We start from the raw sequence: 20,935 nt of genomic DNA on the forward strand, positions 1-20,935 counted from the left end.
AATGGAGTCTTATCTTTTCCAGAAAAATGTAAAAATAATTTTGTAAATCTATTGATCTATGATCAGAATACAATATNAAACCATATAGGTATATATATTATAATATATGTAATATAATATATAAATTTGTGTGAAATATATTAACGATAAATATAATTTGCAATTAAATATTGAAAATTAATAAATGGAGTCTTATCTTTTCCAGAAAAATGTAAAAATAATTTTGTAAATCTATTGATCTATGATCAGAATACAATATCTTTAGCAAATATGCTGAAGCATATATATATATATATTTCATTGAACATAAAATATTTTTCGAGTTATAAAATATAATAAACTAGAGATTTATCGCGGTGATAAAAGTTTAGACGTGGATAATTGATTTGAGTTTTGTTGATCGTGTTTAATGTTTGTTTCTCGAGATATCTAAAAAAATATTGATTATAAATTATAAATAATTTGTTAAATAACGGCATGTGTCTGTCAAAAATTGTAATTTTAATATTTCTTATATTTAATATAAGAAAGATAAATAGAAAGATAAATCAATTTCTAATAAGTTTTGAAGAAAGTATTGTATGTAAAGTAATGTTTTCAAGAAAATATTGTTGAAAACATAATTAAAATCTTTATAAATTAATTTAATCTAATCTTAATTTACGTTTTAATTTTATAATTTTATGTGAACTTTATATATAAATTTTGTTGTTAATTCAGAATACTGGATGTGAAGATGAATGTAATTTAAAACATTGAATATTCCAAGAGATTCGTTATTCAAAGTAGTAAATAATGACATACAATTAACAATTTATAAAATGATTAGCTATAAATTATTAATCATGATTGGCCATCTAAAATATATAAATAAATCTATATTTAACGAAAATGTTGAGAAGAAACTAATATGTTATAATAATGAAGAGTAAATTTTATGGAGATTAAGACTGAAATCAATTTATTTAATATTATAGTTTCTACATTGTGTTCTTATATTGTATTATATTTGATTGAATCACAAGAGAGAATAATTAATATATATATTTTTTTAATTTTGTAAAATGATAATTTCAAATTATTTGTAATTTTTGAAATTTTTTGTGTTATTTTTTAATTATATCAAAGTTTCAGATATTCTATATTTTTTAATATTAGAATTTGTAATATAAAATTTATTAATCTCTCTATTAATCTCTATTATTTCATTTATTTTATTTCTAACATTTATAATAATTTTCACTTTAAACAAAATGATATTCTAAATATATTACATTTTTTCTATTAAACGTTGAATATATTACAGATTGCTTATTATATTGAATTTAAAATAAAATTTGATAAATCCTAAATTTTAATTTTATTAATATCAGTAATATCACATGATATAATAGTGTTCTGTTCTATCAAATGTTCTAAGATATTTTCTCTATTTATTATTAAATTGCAGTATAAAATTATTTAATATTATTCAATATTAAATTGCATATATAAAATTTAATATTATTTAATAAAAAATTAAAACGGTAAAAGGAAGAATAGAGATGAAAATTTCGACTCATTATTGAGAATTATACGTATGAGATAAAATTGCACAATGTGTATAGAATGATTATAATAGAAAGATTATAATAGAAGAATATTATAATATAATATTATAATAGAAGAATATTTCGACTTTCCAATTATTCATGTATGCTAATTTCGTCAAAGTGGAGCCGGATATCGCTTAAATCAGGGCCACTCGACACCGTTTCTCTCGTGGCGATGGAAAGCCGTTTGAAAGCCGTGGGCAGCGCGAATTTCCACGAAATCCGTCGTCACAGAATATTTATTTCCCCATTCGACGACTCGGCAACGTTCCACCGGATAAATTGACCTATTTATCCGATTCTCAATGCATCGAATTAATTCGACAATCGATCACATTCCGTTCGAAAATTTTTCGAGTTTGTTTCACTATTCATACGATTTACTATTCGACTCAAGTTGAGTTCATAGTGTTTGCTCGATAAATCATATTAATGTCTGGATAATCAAGCGTGTAACTAAGAAATTGATGGAATTCGTAGAAATCTTAGCTGAATTTTATCTGTTTCTTCTTCTTCTTTTTAATTTATTTATTAAATTATAACGAATTCATATTTGATTAATCTTTTTAAGCGTATTATCGATATATTTCGAAAGCGTGAATTATATAACAGATTATAGGATGTCATGTTAGGTGAATGAATTGAATTTTTTATTCATTATTCGATTACCATTCTTTAATTAATTCATATATATTCATCATTCGTTTTTATTTTTTGATTACATCAAAATTAAAGATGAGTAAGACAAATAAATGATCGCCAATGTGTTAATATTGAATGTAACTGAAACACTGCAATTATTTGAATTTATTCGTTATTTATTAACATATAAATAATCAAGGAATAAATAAAAGATGAATTACGATAACAAATTTGGATCTTCTTTTATTTATTATTCCAAAATATTTCCAACTCAAATTACATTCTCGAATTTTAACGAATTCACATTTTTTTTTTTAATTAAAAAAATTATCAAATTACTTGTAAAGTAAATAATATATGGAATAAGAAATTCTGAGAGCGTGTTAAGTTCGATTTTCGGGATCGACAGCAAGTTTTCTTCGACAGCTGTGCAAAGCGTCGATTTCAGAGATCTTCACGATCTTGGACATAATTCGGGCGGAATGCTGAGTGAGCCATGAATTCCGAAAGAAGTTTGCAACCGGAAAGTTCCGTAGCCCTCTCGTGGAATGCCATTTAATCGTTTTGCCCTCCAACTCCTTTAACCCTTCCTCTCCGTCCGATAACTCGCGATTCTGGAATCCGGGTTCCACCAACTTTCCGCAGAAAGTGTCCTCTCGTGTGCTGGATGAGACGCCTTCAAAAAGAGGAGGAAGTTTCGTTGCATCGATAAGAATCGATTTTCGATTCGAATCATTCATGGAATGATTATAATATAAGAGATGTATTCAAATTTTGCAAAAAAATGGAAAATAGATCATCAGTTCAAGGATATTTTTATTAAATTGTTTGATTAAATTTTATTGTATTTTTGTTTGTGAATATTTTAATTGAAAATATTTATTTTAAAATGTTGTAATAATCTCTTCAGGAACAATTTTTCATTATTTATAGAAAATGATGAAGATGGTATTTAGAGAATTTAAATTTTGGACGTTAAAATTTGGACATTCCAGATGATTCAGTAAAAGGAATAAACGGAATGAATTAAAAAAGGAATGAATAAAATAAATTCAAGGAGTAATTCATTTATAATAAAATAACAGATCTGAATTTATCCAACAACAAATAAACAATTTAGATATGCAATTTTTCTGCTAGCAAATATTTTCTTCGTAAACATATGCAAACATTTTTAAGGATATATCGAAATTACAAGTGTCTTTGAAAATAATAAATCTAAAAATTATCATAAAACAAATATCCACATGAGAACATATAAATTCATACATAAATAATTGAATTTATTTTAATTAAATTAAAAAATTAAACGATGTAAAGGCCAAAATGAAAACAAATTCGCAAAATGAACAAAGTTTCCAAGGAATATTATATATCCGCAGAAACCGAATAAAATATCAAATTTCAAGAAAAGAAATCGCTTCGATATAAATCTCATCTAGGATACGATTTCATTCAAAAAAAAAAAAAAAAAAAAAAAAAAAAAAGAAAAGAAAATGAAAGAAAGAAGAAACGAAGCTTATCGTGTTCTTCCGCTCCTTTCGTTCTCAAAGCTCGTCAATTTCTCGGCTTCACACTTTATCGGTAACGAAAATGCAGTTGAATGCAGTTGAAATGCGTCAGTTCACCGATCAATCGTGAATCTCGCGCTGAAATTCGCATCGTCATCGTTAGTGTATTTAACGACTCGTGATTCACGCCTTGGAAAGGCGTGAGATACAAGGAGATGCCAGGTCATCTTCGAATTCCAGAAAGTTCGAAGTATATATATTGGGGGATTGGTATCGGAAATTGTAGACAAGTCGGACAAAAAAATCGCTCAACCCTCGTCGATGCTGATAGATTCCTGATGTGGCCACGTTTTTTGCGCGGTTCAATCGCGAAAAACGTGGCGTCAGGTCCGCCAGCATGGAAGAGATAAGGGTGGCAAACGCGCAATGGCACGAGAATTATATTTTCGATGGATACATTGGACGAAGAGATGTACAAATATAAAGTTTTAATACCTTCGATTCTTGTCATTTTATATTTTTGTTTTTTTTTTTCTTCTTTTAATTCTATCCAATTATTTTATTTAAGAGGAAAAATTTCAACCAAGTTTATTTCGACGGATGTATTGTTTGAAAAACAATGCATCCTTAAATGAGATTTTAACACTCTCGATTCTTGTCACTTTATATTTTCTAATCTCTTTAAGATAAAAATATAGAAAGTGTTTGTATATTTTATATTATAATAAGAGACAATTGTAATTTTGCAAAATCATAAATGAAACTCGAACTTTTCCCAATAAATGTGAAAAAAAAATTTGTCATTAAAACTCACTCAAGAAATAAAAGAAACTATTGAATTTTTTTCTTCTATCATTTTGAGATCGAAATATATTCAAAAGTAATGCTTGAGATTGACCAATAACAACGTCAGCAAACGAAAGATTTAAATAAAGTGATAAGGACAAAGATAGTAAATGAATAAAAATTATTTTCATTACACGACGATATTCTAAGAATTGAAAGTGATACCAAGATAAATGAAAAAGGTTCTGCCCTTGAGAAATAATCGATTTACTATCCTCAAAGTTATAATAATTTAAAGTTTTCTTAATTTAATAATAAATACACTTTAATCGAGTTTCAATAGATATAAGAATATCTATGTTAAATACTTTAAGAAATTAATTTAAGAAGTTACCTTAAACTGTTTAATAAATAAATTGGATCTTCGTTTAATCGATCTATTAATAAAACGTACACGATACATGAAAAAAAAAAATCATATACATTCAGTAATTTTCTAAAAATAAAAATATTTTTATATCGTTCAAAAAAATCAATGTTCCATCTCTCTTAAATCCCCCCCTCTCCCCAGAACGGAACGATAATTAATGTCAACGGGGGGATGATCGCCCGGGGCTGGAAGTGGAACTTGTACTTCATCTTGCTTCTGACGCGACCTTGATGATGAACTAACCTCCCCTGGTTTTTCACGCGGCGAGGAAAGAAGCGCACGAAGGGATGTTCCACGCGTATCCTCTATTCGATTAATGATCGTCACGTTACCGCGATAAACCATCTATTCTCCCCTCCCCTCCCCTTCTTCATTTTCATCCTCGTTGTTCGCCGTTTGATCGTTGATCGTCGTTCTGCGCAAAACTTCGACTTTCCTATATATCGCTTTCCTAGGGATCGACTACCCCTCCCTCCCCTACGTAGAGGGGGAAAAGGATTAGGGGCAAGATTCGAGAAATGCGGCCGTGAGTATGTCGCGTACGCGAAGCGCACGTGCCCCGAGGGCGTATCGACTCGCTTACCAACGAGGTAATTGTTGAAGCGGTTTATCGATCGGGATGCAACGAGCAAGCGTGGAGGCACGGAGTGGAAAGGAGATGAAAAGAGGAGATGAGGGGGAGGTTTGAAATAGCTTAGAGCAAGAAGTACAAGATCATCTTCGAGTGATCCCATAAAAGAGACTTAAGGCTCGAGTGGATCATTTCTGCGCATGAAGCACGTACTTGTTTGGAAGCCAAATTGGCTTAACTCTTCCTCCGTAGCTTCCTTTCCCTACGGGTTTATATCGAGCGAGCCGATAACTCTGAGGCGTACAGTCCGCCTCAACAACGAGACTCGCCGCGAGTTTTGCAATAAACAAATGCTTCCGGGGACCGCGCTTTATCGTTTCGACCAAGCTTTAGCTACTCGTGGATAGGTTCCCTTTACGGGGAGGACCCCGTTACGACGTCGAACAGTTACCAGAGAGAGAGAGAGAGAATTATTCCACCTCTCATTCTTCCTTTTCTTATCTTTCGCTCTTCTGGTCTTCTGTCTGTGGGGGATTTTTTCCATCCCCGAAGAACGACGGATCGAACGATCGAGAGCTTTTGATTAATTATTTTTTTTTTTTTTTTTTTTTAGTAGCTGCGCGGAAATGAGCTCGCTGCGTGCACAATCGTTAATTAAACACGTTTTGAATACAACGAGGTGGAAACAACCGTGCTCGCGCATTTCGGATCGGAGAATTGATGAACTGCGAAAATCTGTTTGGTGCGGAAATATTACAGTGATGGTAATTGCAAATTATTATATTGTTGTTAATGCCGTACTTGAAAAGGAAAAGAAAAAAAAATGGAGGGTTGTTTTGTTGAAAATAAAATTATATTTATAATTTCAATACATCATTTTATAGGATAAGGTATGATTTGTCTCGTTCTAACTTAATTTGTTAGCCAATATTTTTAAAAAAATGTTTATTTAAATTGTGTCGAAGTAACGAAGAGACAAAAATTATTATTTCTTCGTGAATCATATACTGCTGAGTAAAGATTTAAACTTTTTAAGAAATTCTATGATTCCTTTGATGTATTACTTGATTCATTTTTTATCTTAAAATATAGATCTAGAAAATTGAATAATTTAAAAATGAATGAATCATATCCTCATTATCCAAAATAATAAAAAGATAATAATAACTTTAAATAAGAGATAATGGAACAATAATTTTTCTTATATGAATTATTTCGTATTTTGAAGAAGATAATATATATTTACAACGAAATTGAGATTTTTAATTGTCAAATTAAATAAATATCTTTATATATAAAGAAATGTGCTTACATTAAGTTGCATTTCGTTTTTTAATGATTATGAGATTTTCCAATTATAACTTTTTCCAATTTTGTAACACTCTTATCTATTTTTAATTTCTCTAATTTTTATTTCAATAGTTCATAATAACTCATTCTACACGTTGACAAGCCTATTCATTAATTTTAAATGATTATATAATTTAATTAACTATTAATTCTTAATTAACTCTTTCCTATTACCACATCCATTTATAAATAGTCTCAATAATTCTAATGATATCAATCTTATCATACTTCATTTTCAAGAAACGTGAAATCTTACGAAAGGATTCAAGTCTCGTCTAACCCCCATTTCCTGTGCCTGGTCTCGCATGGTCGATCCTTAATTCGCGGCGGGATACCATTGTCGCCATTTTCCCGGCGATTAACCCGCGGACGGTCTTGCCTTCATACAAATTTTCACGTCCCCTCCCCCGGCTATTTTTCTCTCCTAATGCACGCTCGCATTAGCGTCACAAGAGTCGCCTCTTTGCGCGCGAGGCAAAATTATAATTTCCCCGGGAAAACTCGTCGTTGAATTTACCGCGTCTCGTAATACGTTCCTCGCGACCCACGGAAAACCACCCCCTTCTTTTCCTATTTCTTTTCTTTTCTCTTCCTTTTTTTTTCTTTTTTTTTTTTCTTCATTTTCTCTACTCGCCCTCTTTTGATTCTCGGCTCCACGCGTGTCTCAACGATAGAACGCGCGGGGGAGGAGAGACGGTGGCGCGAAATTATTTCCCCGCGTACACGATTGTGTTTTCGCCGCGAGATATCGGCGCGGGCTTCACGAGGGTATTACGATAGCATTGACGTACGAGCGCAAACACTGCCCCATTCTCTCCTGGGTTCTTTCTTAGTCTGCCGTTGGTACACCATGTGACGAACATTTTGTATGAAATTTTATATAATGTAGGTTGATATCAGACGACTGTATTTTGAAATGGATAGTAAATATATATATACGTACGACGAATCTTTCTATAATATTATTAATTCACGTTGTATCGAAATCACGAGTTAAGTGAAAATTAGAGCTGATACAAATTAGAGGAATGTTAATAAAAATATAGAAATATTCGTGCTATGTAAGATTTATCTAAGTTATGTGAAAAGATTGTTGCAATTTTTGCATTGTGTTTCATTTACGTTTTCGTATCGTGTTATAAAATTGTATAATATAGAATATCTCACCGTATTTACACATTTTATATTTTGTTTTTCTCAATCAATTTATTGCATGGAACAAAAATTGAATAACGTTGAAGAATATTATTATGTTATTAATGCTTTTGTGAATGGATATATAAAAGTTATACAAAAATCAATTTTGTTTTTTTTTAAGTAGAATTATATGCTTTTTAATACATCAATCGATGCAACTCAACATTTTTTATCGAATTATTAATAAATGTATGTTTAAAAATTATTAATTTAGAAAATATTTTAATTTTATAAAATTTATTATTTGAGAGAAGAAACAAAGTACTCGTCTTAAAAAAAATAAACCATTCAATTTTTTTACTATGAATAATCGACGTAATAATAGACGTAAAAAATTACATGAAACTGTATATGAGAAGAAAAATATTACTATCATTCATAAAGAATATATTATAGACATCGATGTTCTGTTTATGTTTTTGTATATGATTGTTATATAAATAAGAGAAAAAGTTATAAAATAAAAATTCAAAAATTCTCGTAATCGATCATAAATACCAGAACAGAAAACATGAGAATCCTCTATGTGCAATGAACGAAACAATATATTCAACAAACAAAAGATATAAGTTCGATCTCTGATCCAATCTGATTTACTTTTTCTCTCCAATATAAATTTAAAATTCTCCAAGAAATTAACAATAAATGAAGTAAAAATTTCAAAATTAATAAAACTAAAATATACATAAAAGATTTTATAAGATTTTTATAAAATACATATGTATTTGTTGCATATATAGCATAGAAATCAAACTTTAACAGTGTTTGAATTATATTTTCGATTCACAGTATTAATTCTTCAAATGTTCTCTCTTCGAATTTCGATAGAATATTACACATGTTTGATTAATAGTTTAACATATTATTTGCTCCGCAATTAATAATCAATCATGCTATTTCCATCAAATGGAAGATTTGTCATTCATAATAATCATTTTGGGCGTTTGCGTTCGACATTTAAGCAACATCGAATTGTACAACACGAATTAATGCCAAATTGAAAATTAATCAACGTTTATTTTACTATTTCTCCTCGGATCGTAATATTCGCAATCCACCCCGCGCGTGTGCGTATATTCGAACGAACACGTCCAAATCTTCTCTTATCCCATCCACCGAAATCTTGACCAATTAATAATATTTAATTTATCCCATTAACATTGTTCACGAAACGAAAACGAGAATTCAACGAGAACGAAATACGCAACGAGGGTGGGGGAGGAGGAGTAAGGGAGAAAGGGTGGTGTTATTGTTTGGCAAACGCGATCGGCTGGCAAACGAATCGCCCGAACGGATTAACATACTCCGTCGCGTTTGTTGTGTGTAATTACGATCTACTGTATTTTCCCGCGTAAATATGCCCGCGATGCCTCTGTATAATTACCAGCAAGCGCTAGTCGCGTGGTGGTAAATCGATAACATTAATTACAGGTAAATTACGTTCGATGGATTTCTGGCTGTACTTGAAATCACGCGTGGTACACCTCCATACCTCTCTCCCCCTCCCTACCCCGTCTTCTTCCTCTCCCTTCCACCGGCCGCCCCGGTTAATTTGGAACCGCGTGAAACGTCACGTCTCCCCCTCCCCTCAACCTCCTCCTCCCCCGCGGTGATTTAATTAAACCGCTACGGGGGCTTCGACATAATTTCAATTGCCTTAATTGAGAGAGGAGGGGGAGGGGGATAGGGCGGGAGCGGGGAGGCATGGCCTACAACGACGAAACTCCCGTCCTGCGGAAACGAAGATGTGTGGAAACTCGCCGCCACCTGGATATCATTCGAGAGAGAGATTTCTAGGGCGGGTAGATTAAAGGTTGTTCCTGTTTGAAATAGGTTGTGCAAAATTCGATATGTTCTTCTTTCCGGGCGTACCGAGATACGATTTAATTTCAGGATTTTACATAGAAACGTGTGTTTTTCATCTTGTCCAATGTCTCGTCGAAATGATACTCGTTTTCGTTGTTTTTGCTTTAAACGGATAACATTAGTGGATTTTTCTCACACACTTGCTAGCACAATTTGTCGTATAACTCAATAAGTATGTTCTTCGATCCAACTTCTGATTTTCTGTTGTTCAAGATATGGATTGATATATAAATATCATTGATGAATTCGCTAGCTCTTTTCTCCTTTCCTTCTTTCTCTTTTCTTCTTCACGTTTTCAAACAGTTAGACGAATAATGATTATAGAAATAAAACGATAATCTCGAAAAAGATATGATTTATTAAATACAAAATTAATTCTATCTTTTAATTAGTATTATATTATATTTAATTTTAAATATGTATATATTTTATATAATTATATATTATATATTTTATATATTATATTTAATTAATATTAAAATAATATCCCGAAATTAGACGAATAATGATTATAGAAATAAAACGATAATCTCGAAAAAGATATGATTTATTAAATACAAAATTAATTCTATCTTTTAATTATTATATTGTATTTAATTTTAAATATATATATATATATTTTATATAATTATATATTATATATTTTATATATTATATTTAATTAATATTAAAATAATATCCCGAAGACGAGATTCACTTGGCCATTCAAGAAATCGTCCAACGCTTTGACACGATTCCAAATAATTAATCAGAACAGGAAATTCCCAAGTATCCCTGTCTCACGAGCCGGATCATATATTTTGTCACGATTTCGGTATTGCCGCGTCATAAATTAAACTGGCCGTTCGAAATCTTAACCGAGAGCAACCGAGAGAAGGACCGACAGAAATTGCAACTGGAGTCGTAACAATGGTTGTCGGCAGGCCGACAAGGCTTCGCCCGTTTCAACGAATGATTTGGACAGGCTTGTGGCATCGTTGCCTAATGCGGATCATCGAGTTTTCCCTGGCTGGCATTACGTTCCCGCCTCGTTTCGCGATTTCACCCTCCAGGATAAATCATAGATCCGGGCGGGCGTTAAACCGCGTCCACAACGCGCCACCGTGTCATCGAGTGCTTCACAGTGGATATCGCGATGGACGTATGGTGACGGGGACCACGGTACAGCGGAGGTATCGTAATTGGTCGATTAAATTAGGCCCCGCCGCGTCGTTTGTACGTCAACGTCGCTCGTGACGAGCTGCGGTTTATGCGTTTCGACGACGACGCTCGGTTAGATCATCGGTTGACGTTCAACGCTTCTTCCAAATCGAAATTTATCAAGCCTCTTGCTATTCGGCGTGGTTGAACGACGTTGAAAGATTCGGTTAGGTGAAGAACCGTCCTAGACGTTGACGCATAACGTAATGCACTTTGCTGTGGGTGGAGGGGAGGGGAGCGATTAGAATTATGTGAAGTTTGAAAAAGGGGATTAAAGATGATATGCGTGTTGTTGATCGAGAATTAATTGAAGAATAAACGAATTAATTTTCTAGCGATTAATTCGTGAAAACGTAATATTATAACGTCATGGTGGCACAAAACTCGTATGAAAATTTTATATATGTCTGCTTTTCGTGAGATCACGATAGAATTTTCGTAAAATAAGTTTAACAATAATAAAATGTGAAGCAATTAAATTAGATAATAATTTTATCGATAACTATTTTGTTAATATATTCGTGATATATTCGGTTATTTTTAATAATATTGTTTCTCGATTGTGTAAAAATAAAAATGAATATTTGCAATATTTACAAACGATTATAACAAATTCCATTTTATTTAACGAATATGTTTTTGTATGGAAAAGAAATTAATGAAAATAGAAAAAAAAAGATATTGCGAAGATTAACTTCATTTTTGCTTCAAATGTTTTTTGACAAAAAAATAAAAAAAAAAGTTATACTATTATATTAAATAAAATATGAAATATAATATATTGTTCGAATAAATTGTTCGATAGCGCATTTTTTAACATTTAGTTATTGATATTGATAAAATCTTTTTATGATATTTTTACAACCTTAATTTTTATTTTAATCAATCTAAAGATCGCTCAAAATTAATTGACATGACGTTCAATGTGTTAATAAAATCAATTTAACGAAATCTATAAAACTTTAGAAAGACAATCCATCATATGACACTGAATTTCCCTCCAAAGATTGACGGATTAAGATACTGTTCCATCAAACGTTGACTTGTACTACTTGAAGATCTTCCAGCGGCCGCGATGAAATTACGAATTATAATATTCGTATCACGATTTCTAATCATCGAACGATACTTTCCGCTTTTGGTACAGATCTTTTTTCATACAAATACAATTTCGTTTGTAAACTGATGAAAAAAATTATTTTTTTTCCTTTTTTTTTTTTTTTTTTCACTCGTACTTTTTTGTCCCGACAGTTGAAACTGAAACCCGACGAATTAATTAAGTTATTGTTAGCACCGGTCCGTAACCGGGAGCGAACAATTAATCTCGTATCCCAGACTCCGAAGGCAAGCGTTTGCTAAATCTAGCAACGAGTTTATTTGGATTCCGAGGTTGCGAGTACAAGTGAGCGTGCATTAAATACGTAACAACTGCGCGTGGAGGCACGATACACGGTAAACGAGACTCGAGACTCGAGAACCGGAACCAAAATCAAAACTAGCGCGAACTTGCCGTCTGTGTGAAACGCTTCCTGCCTTCTCTCTCTTTCTCTGCGTACGCACATTCGTTCACACCGTTCTGCGTATTGTTAATTTAGTCTCGTAATCGAGGCATTTGGAACTCTTATTTGTGATTTTTTTTTTTTATATCGTAAAGAATATTAGATTTGTCAAGTGTCTGAAATCAACTGCAAAATTTAAGTAAAAAGAAACTATGGATAGATTTGTGTATCGTAATAAAAAATCGTACGTTGCTATTTGTCGAAAAAAAAATGTACAGAGGGTGATCATATTTCATTCAATATGATAATTGATAAAATATTCTTTCAAATTAAAATATTCCTCACAGAGGAAAAATATTGAATGTAATGAAATAGTTAAGTTAATCTCCTAAGTAATTAAACATTTTGGAATTACGCAAAACATTAATTGGAAAGTTATACTTTTACAAATAAAGATTATTGGAAAAAATCACAAAAATTTTTATATTAAGATTGAATCAACATAGACATGATATAATTTTCAAATTTAATAGTTTGTCAACCATATCTTGTTAAAAATTATTATACAATTCAAATATATTTTTTAATTTTTCTTCATATCATTCAATCATATTTTTATGTAATATGTTTATGTAAGATGTTAATTATTTCATAATTAATTTCCAAGCGATTATTATGTTTCTTCACTTTTACCATATACTTAATAAGTATATTTTTATAATATCGTGAGAGATAAAATATTTTCTTTAATCCAATAAGAGGATTAAAATATCGTTTTAACGATCTTTTAATAGTGGATGAAGAAACTTTATTTTAAAAGATATAAGAATAAAAAGGAAAACATTGTCACGAGAAGTTGTCACGGAAAACAATCAATCATAGTTCCATCCATTAAATACACGCCATTCTCGCTGATAATTAAGCGTTGATCAAACACAACTACTACATACCTCTTCAGGAACAAACATTTATCTAACGCGTTAAGATTACACGCAGTATTCGCTCTTGCAGATTAGTCAACCGCCTCCATCAATTCATCGATAGACTTTAAAATAATTATTCTCGTTATTCTTCCCCCATCCCTTCCTATAATAATAACCTACAAACCTAACAGTAATAAATAACAATTAAAAGAAACATTTTATCTATTCCGCCACGAAATTCGTGCTTACTACCAGTAGTAAGTACCGATGCAATGTCAACCACAGTTCGCCAATACATCAGGGCTTATTAACGCTATTTGTCGTTCCTCTTAATCACTATTCGCGTTTATTCGCTGCTCAATACGAGGGACAGTCGTCCCCCTATCGGTCGTTGCTCGAAACACGATTGAATGGCGGACGTTCGAACGAATCGGCAAACGATATTTACGACTTTAATTACCAATTATAAGTTGCTCCGTATTTTTTCGGATTGGACAGCAGATCGAGCATACTCGCGCGAGTTTGACGCAATGGGGACGTGTTTCCATCGTTTTCCAGGACAAATTAGCACGGTCGATCCCCTGAAAATCGATTTCGGCCCTGCGCCTGGGTCGCTGCCACTTGATTAACCGGAGAGCTTGAAAATTGCCCCTAATCCCGCGCGGACTCCACCGATAAAAGCCGCGGAACACGAATCACGGAATCAAATAATTATTCCCGACAAAAGAGGGATGGAGTGCGCGTCACTCAAACGGGACGACGATTTTTGCTGTTAATTAAGAACCGACTACGGTGGAGCGCCGCTAATACCGTCTGTTCATTTTTCTTCCTCGTCGTCGAGAGTTTTCACCACCCGTGACTTTCTCGAACCCGTTTCACGTCCTCCACCGAGCGGGCTGTTTAATTACGTTACTGTTGTTTCGCTTTGCGGAAAACGACTCCTTTCTCCACTTTTAAGTCTAGTGTAGCATTGAGCTTCTTTTTTTATGTTTATTCTTTTTTAGTAAACATAAAACATGATACTCTTCTCCTTTTCTCTTTTTGAGGATCGACTCGTTACTTGAGAGTGAATTTTATCGAGGAGCTAAGTGGCACGTGATAATAAAAAAGAAAAAGAGAAACGTATCATCTTCATATTTAAATGTATAATAAACGTATTAAAACAGTAGATATTAAATTATATCATGTTATAATGAATAGACAGTAAATGTTTTGCATTTTCGTGCATAATTTAAATGTGATATATAAAAGAAATATAAGAATTATTCGCTTAAGCTCCACAATTAATATATTTAATATGTTTGAAAATTTTATTTTGCACGAATATCTTCATAAAATCTAATTATTTACTATTAAAACAATTTGTTATATTTTTCATTTAAAACATTTAAAATAACAATAAAGTTTATCGAGTTTAGATTTTATTCTCAATCTTGCCAATCAAATTTGGAATACATGGAACTTACCAATAAAACGAAAGTCTAATCTCATTCTAGATATGATACCAAAGAAATCAATTGCTTCTTGTTCGTGTAACAAGATATATCTCGTGATAATTTTCATTCGCCGAATAAATTCTGGGATGAATCTCGATTACGATTACGATCATTTCGTCCAGGTATGCGAGATCTTGCGATTTTTCTTAATTAAAAAACCTTTGTTCCTCGCGATGAGGAGAGAAGGGGAGTGGAAGGGATGTTCCTTCAACGTTCGCACCTCGTTACCGTGGAACTTAAAGAGAATTTTAAAAAGATTCACGATCCAGAACTGCGAATCTTACTCGGCTGATCGCGAATTCCGGCTAATTTCGCGAGAATTGAAATTCAAACGCGGCCATCCCCTTCCGGTTTTTTTCAACGGTTCTCATCTTACTTCGGCCTCAGCTTCGATCGAAACACCGGGCGCCGAAACGCGTTCTCATTGTCGCCGAGATAATTGCCCGGTAATTACAGAGCGATGGCGAAGGTTGGAAAAAAGAGAAGTCGGGTAATGGGTTTCGGCAAGTTATTTTATCCGCCGCGCCGTTTCCAGAATTTTTTTCGTTACCAACCCCCTTCATCGTGAAATATGATTCTTTTATTGCACTCTGTGAATATTATTCTTCTGCAAATTGTTAGCTTGATCATTTTACTTTTGTCGTTTTTTTTTTTAATCAGAATATTTATGAAAATAATTTAATTCTTCTATTTAAATCTATTAAATTTAATTGTTGTGATTTTAGATTAATGTTACTTTTTCATTCATTAATGTTATTTTTATCGTATTACGATTCATTGAAATTATATATTTCACTTTTTTTTTTCTTTTATAAAGAAAAAATAAATTTTTTACCGTTTATTATAAATTTAATGCAAGAGTTAAGGATTTACAAATGAATCGTGAATTATTAGGGTAAATGGAATTTTATATTTTAGTTTTATTATAGTTATAATATAGTTTAGTTTCTTTGCTATGTTTTTATTGTCGTAATCAGATATTTTCTTAGTGATTGTAATTGGAATTTCTTGCAAGAAAAGACTTATCGAATATTAATTGAATAATTATAAATAATAAAGTGAATATTAAGTTATAAATTAAATTCTGTTTAATTTGGAATGAGAAAAGAAAGAGTACAGATTATTTATTAACTAGATGAAATTTTAATTGACTTATTTATAACAATCTTGTTATTCTATGTTAAGTTTATATTATACAAGCAATATATACAAGAAAGCAACATCTGTAAATTTTTTAAAATTACTTTAATAATCCACAAAAAAGAAACATAAATATGAAAACAACGAATTTGTAAAATAATATTTTTTTCAAAATTATAAAAGTTTATAGTTTATAACTTATTAAGTAATATAGGGAAACATTCTTTTCCATTGATTTCATTATAAAAAACATAATAATTTCATTCGATTTGTGCGTACTATTAAATCAGAATCGAATCGTGAAATAAGAAAAATTACAAATATTGTATCTATTCTTAATCTTCAAAATTCGTTTTTCCAATATTGTTTCTCGATCTAAAACCGATCCTTCTATCCTATCAATTATAATGTGCCATATTCTGTATGTATGTAACAGAAAAACGGAATAGGCGTGGAAAATTGAATAAATCCGAAACGTCCGTTCATTATCGGAAGGGATTACACGCGAATCTTGTCGTGAATTTGAGTGAAATAACGAGGGACGCATTTAATTTATCCCGTTGCGACGCAACAAATCCCTGGCTTCAGTTATGTTTTATGTCTGCACTGGATATTCATTGGGGTACAATCGATCGTGATTAATTCTCTCTTCTATGGTTAGTTTCAACAAAATGGAATCATGTTGAATTTGAAGAATTATCTTGAATTTTCATTTTCTTTCTTTCTTTTTTTTTTTTTTTTTTTTTTTTTTCTAGTGAGCTCGCAAGTGCTCTTCATCGTGATTTTTATTCGAGTTTATTTTTAAAGTCCTCTTTTCATAGAAAATTAAAGGGTGGAAAATATTAATCACGCTTTATGCAACGAATCGTTAGTGAATTTCTCTTTTTTTCTGGCTAATTACAATTGGTTATTTAAAACCTGAATGAATTGAAAAAAAAAATATGAAAAATTCAATTTATTAAATATATATTTAGTATTATATATTTCATTTCAGAAATATTAATTGTCATTGTTTAAAAAGAAAATAATTTTAAAAAATAAATATAAAGTACACAGGAGACTGGATTTTTTTAGAATCAACATATAATAAAAAAAAAAAATGACAATTTCATATCAGAGGTAATATACAATGATATATATATATATTTTTTCAATTTATAAAATTTTTAAAATTGTTTTAATTTTTAATACTATATAATTTCATCTGGAAATTTTCTCTTCTAACAGAAAGAGAATTAAAATTAAAATTAAAATTAAAATTTTATCAATTTAAAATTTTGCTCTATCCTCTATATTATAGAGTTATATGTAAAAGAAACGAAATATACTGAAAATTCTTGGGTTAACTTCTTAAAATAAATATTTAATATACAGAAAAAAATTACTGCATATATAATTATTCATATATATTTTTTGCTAAAAAAATTTTTTAATGCAATTTTATCAAAAAAAACATTTTGAAAAAAATGTTAAACTTGATTTCATTCCCTCAATAAGATTTTCATCCGATAAAAAAATTGTTTAACTTATTATGCTCTGCATACATTTTTATAAACTTTTTATAAAGTTTCATTGAAATCAGAATTTTCAAATTAGAAGAATTTCTCTGTAAAATAGAATATTTTTGCAAGTCATATATATATATATATTTTCTCGTTGAGAAAAAAATTGTTCCATATAATTTTTTATGCTTTACATATACATAAACATTCTTTTAAATCAGAATTTCCCAATAAGATTGTTCGAAATTTTTTTGAGTGATTGTTGATATGAAAAGTTACAATGCCATGTAAAAAGTGACGTTAATTCAATTTTATACATATCATGATCCAATATATTTTTAATATTTATATGATATTCCTAATTTTAGTATATTTTCATTATATGTTACGTATCATTTATTGAATCTCGAATGATATTCACGAATAATTCTCTCTTTGTATCATCTGTTCCCTATATTGCTATTGAAATTAGGTATTTTAAATGCAATCGAATATAGTGGAAGCTGCGTCAAATATTCGTCAGTTGGTTCCATGGATTACGCGGTTTGGAATAATAATGTCATCGAATTCTATGACTATGCAAAGCGTTCCTCTTGGCCAATTTCCATGGCAGAATTTCTATGGACGCTTCATTCGTTCCTGATTGCTCGAAAGTACGCGATAATCGTTACTCTCTGTCACGTTCCCTGTATCGAGTACGATCGTACGCTGTTTTCCACCTTACGATCGTGTAATTAGAATAAGTGAACCTTGCACGATAGTAAAATATTATCAATTACAAGGATTTTGAAATGTATTAAAAATCGTAGAACAAGAATCTAAAAACAATCATTTTTCAAGTTCTTTTATGGTAATTATTAATAAACCATTCCATTTATTTTAAAATAAAATAGAAATTTAATCATTCATTTTTCAAAAAGTTTCACAATTTCACGTATATTTAGAAAATGTTTTCTTTTTTTTAGACCTTGTAAAAAAATATCGGATAATTATTTAAAAAAAAAATATTTTCTTTCAATCTTGATAATTTTTTTATATCTTGTGAAGATCATTTTTTACTTTGCGATTTATTCATTAAAAAATTATTAATAAAAACATTTTGTCAAAACAATTTAAGTTAAGTAATTTTAGCTCAGGTTTGTTGCAAGTAATTGATAATAGCTTTACACAAAATTAAAAAAACTAAAATAAACTTTTTTAATTTTAAATTGAGACGAAATTAAACTTAGAATTAACAAGTTAATTGATTAATTAATTCTAACAGCGAATAATTAGACAGACACAATCGAAATATTTAAACGAGTTTCGAAATTCCATGTTAAATAAATATTTTATTCATGATTTATAATCTAATCTACATCTATTTACTTTCATTAATAAACAACGATCACTATAATTTACTATTTTACATTTACAATTTACTATTTTATTCTTTACTATTATCAATTATTATTATCAATATTTACTATTTTATAATTTACAACGATACAAATAATTTATTATTCTTTTTTATAACTTTTTTATAAACATTTAACCATCATCCTACATTTTTACATCATCATATTTAAAAAAAAGAAAAAACATTCTTTCGATATCACAATTTTCACAAATGCATAGATTCATTTCTTTCTTTCCAAAATTTATCAATATATTTACAAATTATATAATGTTATATGTAAAATTAATGAAGGAGCATAGTCGAATATATCATCGAATTTAACAATTCACTTTAAAATCCGTTTTTCTTCACCCGTAAAGTTTCCTAAGATGTATCACGATACGTATCAAGGTTTCAGCTTGGTTAAATCATCCAGTTGAACGATAACGAGAGAAGAATTTCTGTTCACGTTCATGAAGTTTCCGAGTTTCCACCGTTGGCTGGAGCCAAAAATAATTCAACTGCGAATAATAGGGGAATAAGCTCGGATAATTGGCAAATGCACGGCAACTAAATTCCTCGAAATGAACCATTACAATCTCGATTACGTGGCCGGGGATGAATAAATAATCAGCCGTTGCGGAGTTTCGTTTAGTTTCCGCTCGTTGCGCGGGAAAGAGGATAGATGGCCTAGGAAAGTAGGGACGGAAGAGAAATTCAGGATGGAAACTCGTGATGGAAACTCTCGAAGGCACGTAAACCGCATGCCACCGCGTGGAACGAAATTCCGCGAGATACGTGACCGGTTCCTTCTTTTTTAACCTTCTCCAACGGCGGCGACAAACGTCCTCCTCCTATGCACTTCGAACAAACGCCCGCTAACGACAAATAACGATGAATTCTAACGGCGAATGGTTAGATAGACGCACGATCGACATATTTAAACGAGTTTCGTGTTTCGAAATTCCATGTTCCTTTTCGCGAAGGGAACCGGCACTCGTCGCCAATGCGAAATCGTTGCTTTGCGCGTCGAATACGAATAAACTGCTAACGATCGTATTCGAAGTGGATAGAATAGCGTGGAATGCCTAGAACGATAGATTTTTCTCGTGCAACTATGTGTGGGAATGTGTGGGAATACGATGATGGAAAAAATTTAGAATTTACAAATTTAGGATTTTCTTTCTTCAAAACTTTCGTTATTGCGCGAAATTATTATTTTGCATTTTGAATATGCATGCTGGATTAACGATTATATTCAAAATATTGCTCTTATAAGTTGGAACAGAGATTCTTGAACCACGAATTTCCTTTAAGTAATTTTTCTCGAGGAGATTTATAATATGTATTCATATTAAAATGTAGTTTAAAATGCTTGTCAAGCGCTGGTCAACAGTTTGGAAGGAAGAGATTTATTATTAATAGATAAATTCATATTTCTAAATTCGAGTAAAATAATAATTACAATTACAATAATAACGGCATTAATATAAGTTAAGAAATTTATCTCACTTGATCAACCCTTCGTTCATCTGAAAATAAACTTATGGATGGATTGGATGCAATGTTTACGTAATATGCATCCGACCTATTTTTGTCTTTTTTTTCGTTCATATAATGTGTGCTTGATGTTCTAATAATATCATAGCAACAAAAATATCATAAATTCTTTCTCTCAGTCGCTTGGTCCTGATCTCTGAAAATAATTTATTTAATTTTATTAATTTATTTAATTATGATAAAATGATAAAATCTAGAGTTTCTTCAAAGTTAGATAATAGTATTTTAATTAAGAACAATATACCACTCAAAATGACAATTTTCTAATATAAATGTGACGTATTTAAAAAAT

Source organism: Apis laboriosa, unplaced genomic scaffold (genome assembly GCF_014066325.1).
Source record: "Apis laboriosa isolate Shangri-la unplaced genomic scaffold, ASM1406632v1 scaffold58_cov148, whole genome shotgun sequence".
Classification (NCBI taxonomy): domain Eukaryota; kingdom Metazoa; phylum Arthropoda; class Insecta; order Hymenoptera; family Apidae; genus Apis; species Apis laboriosa.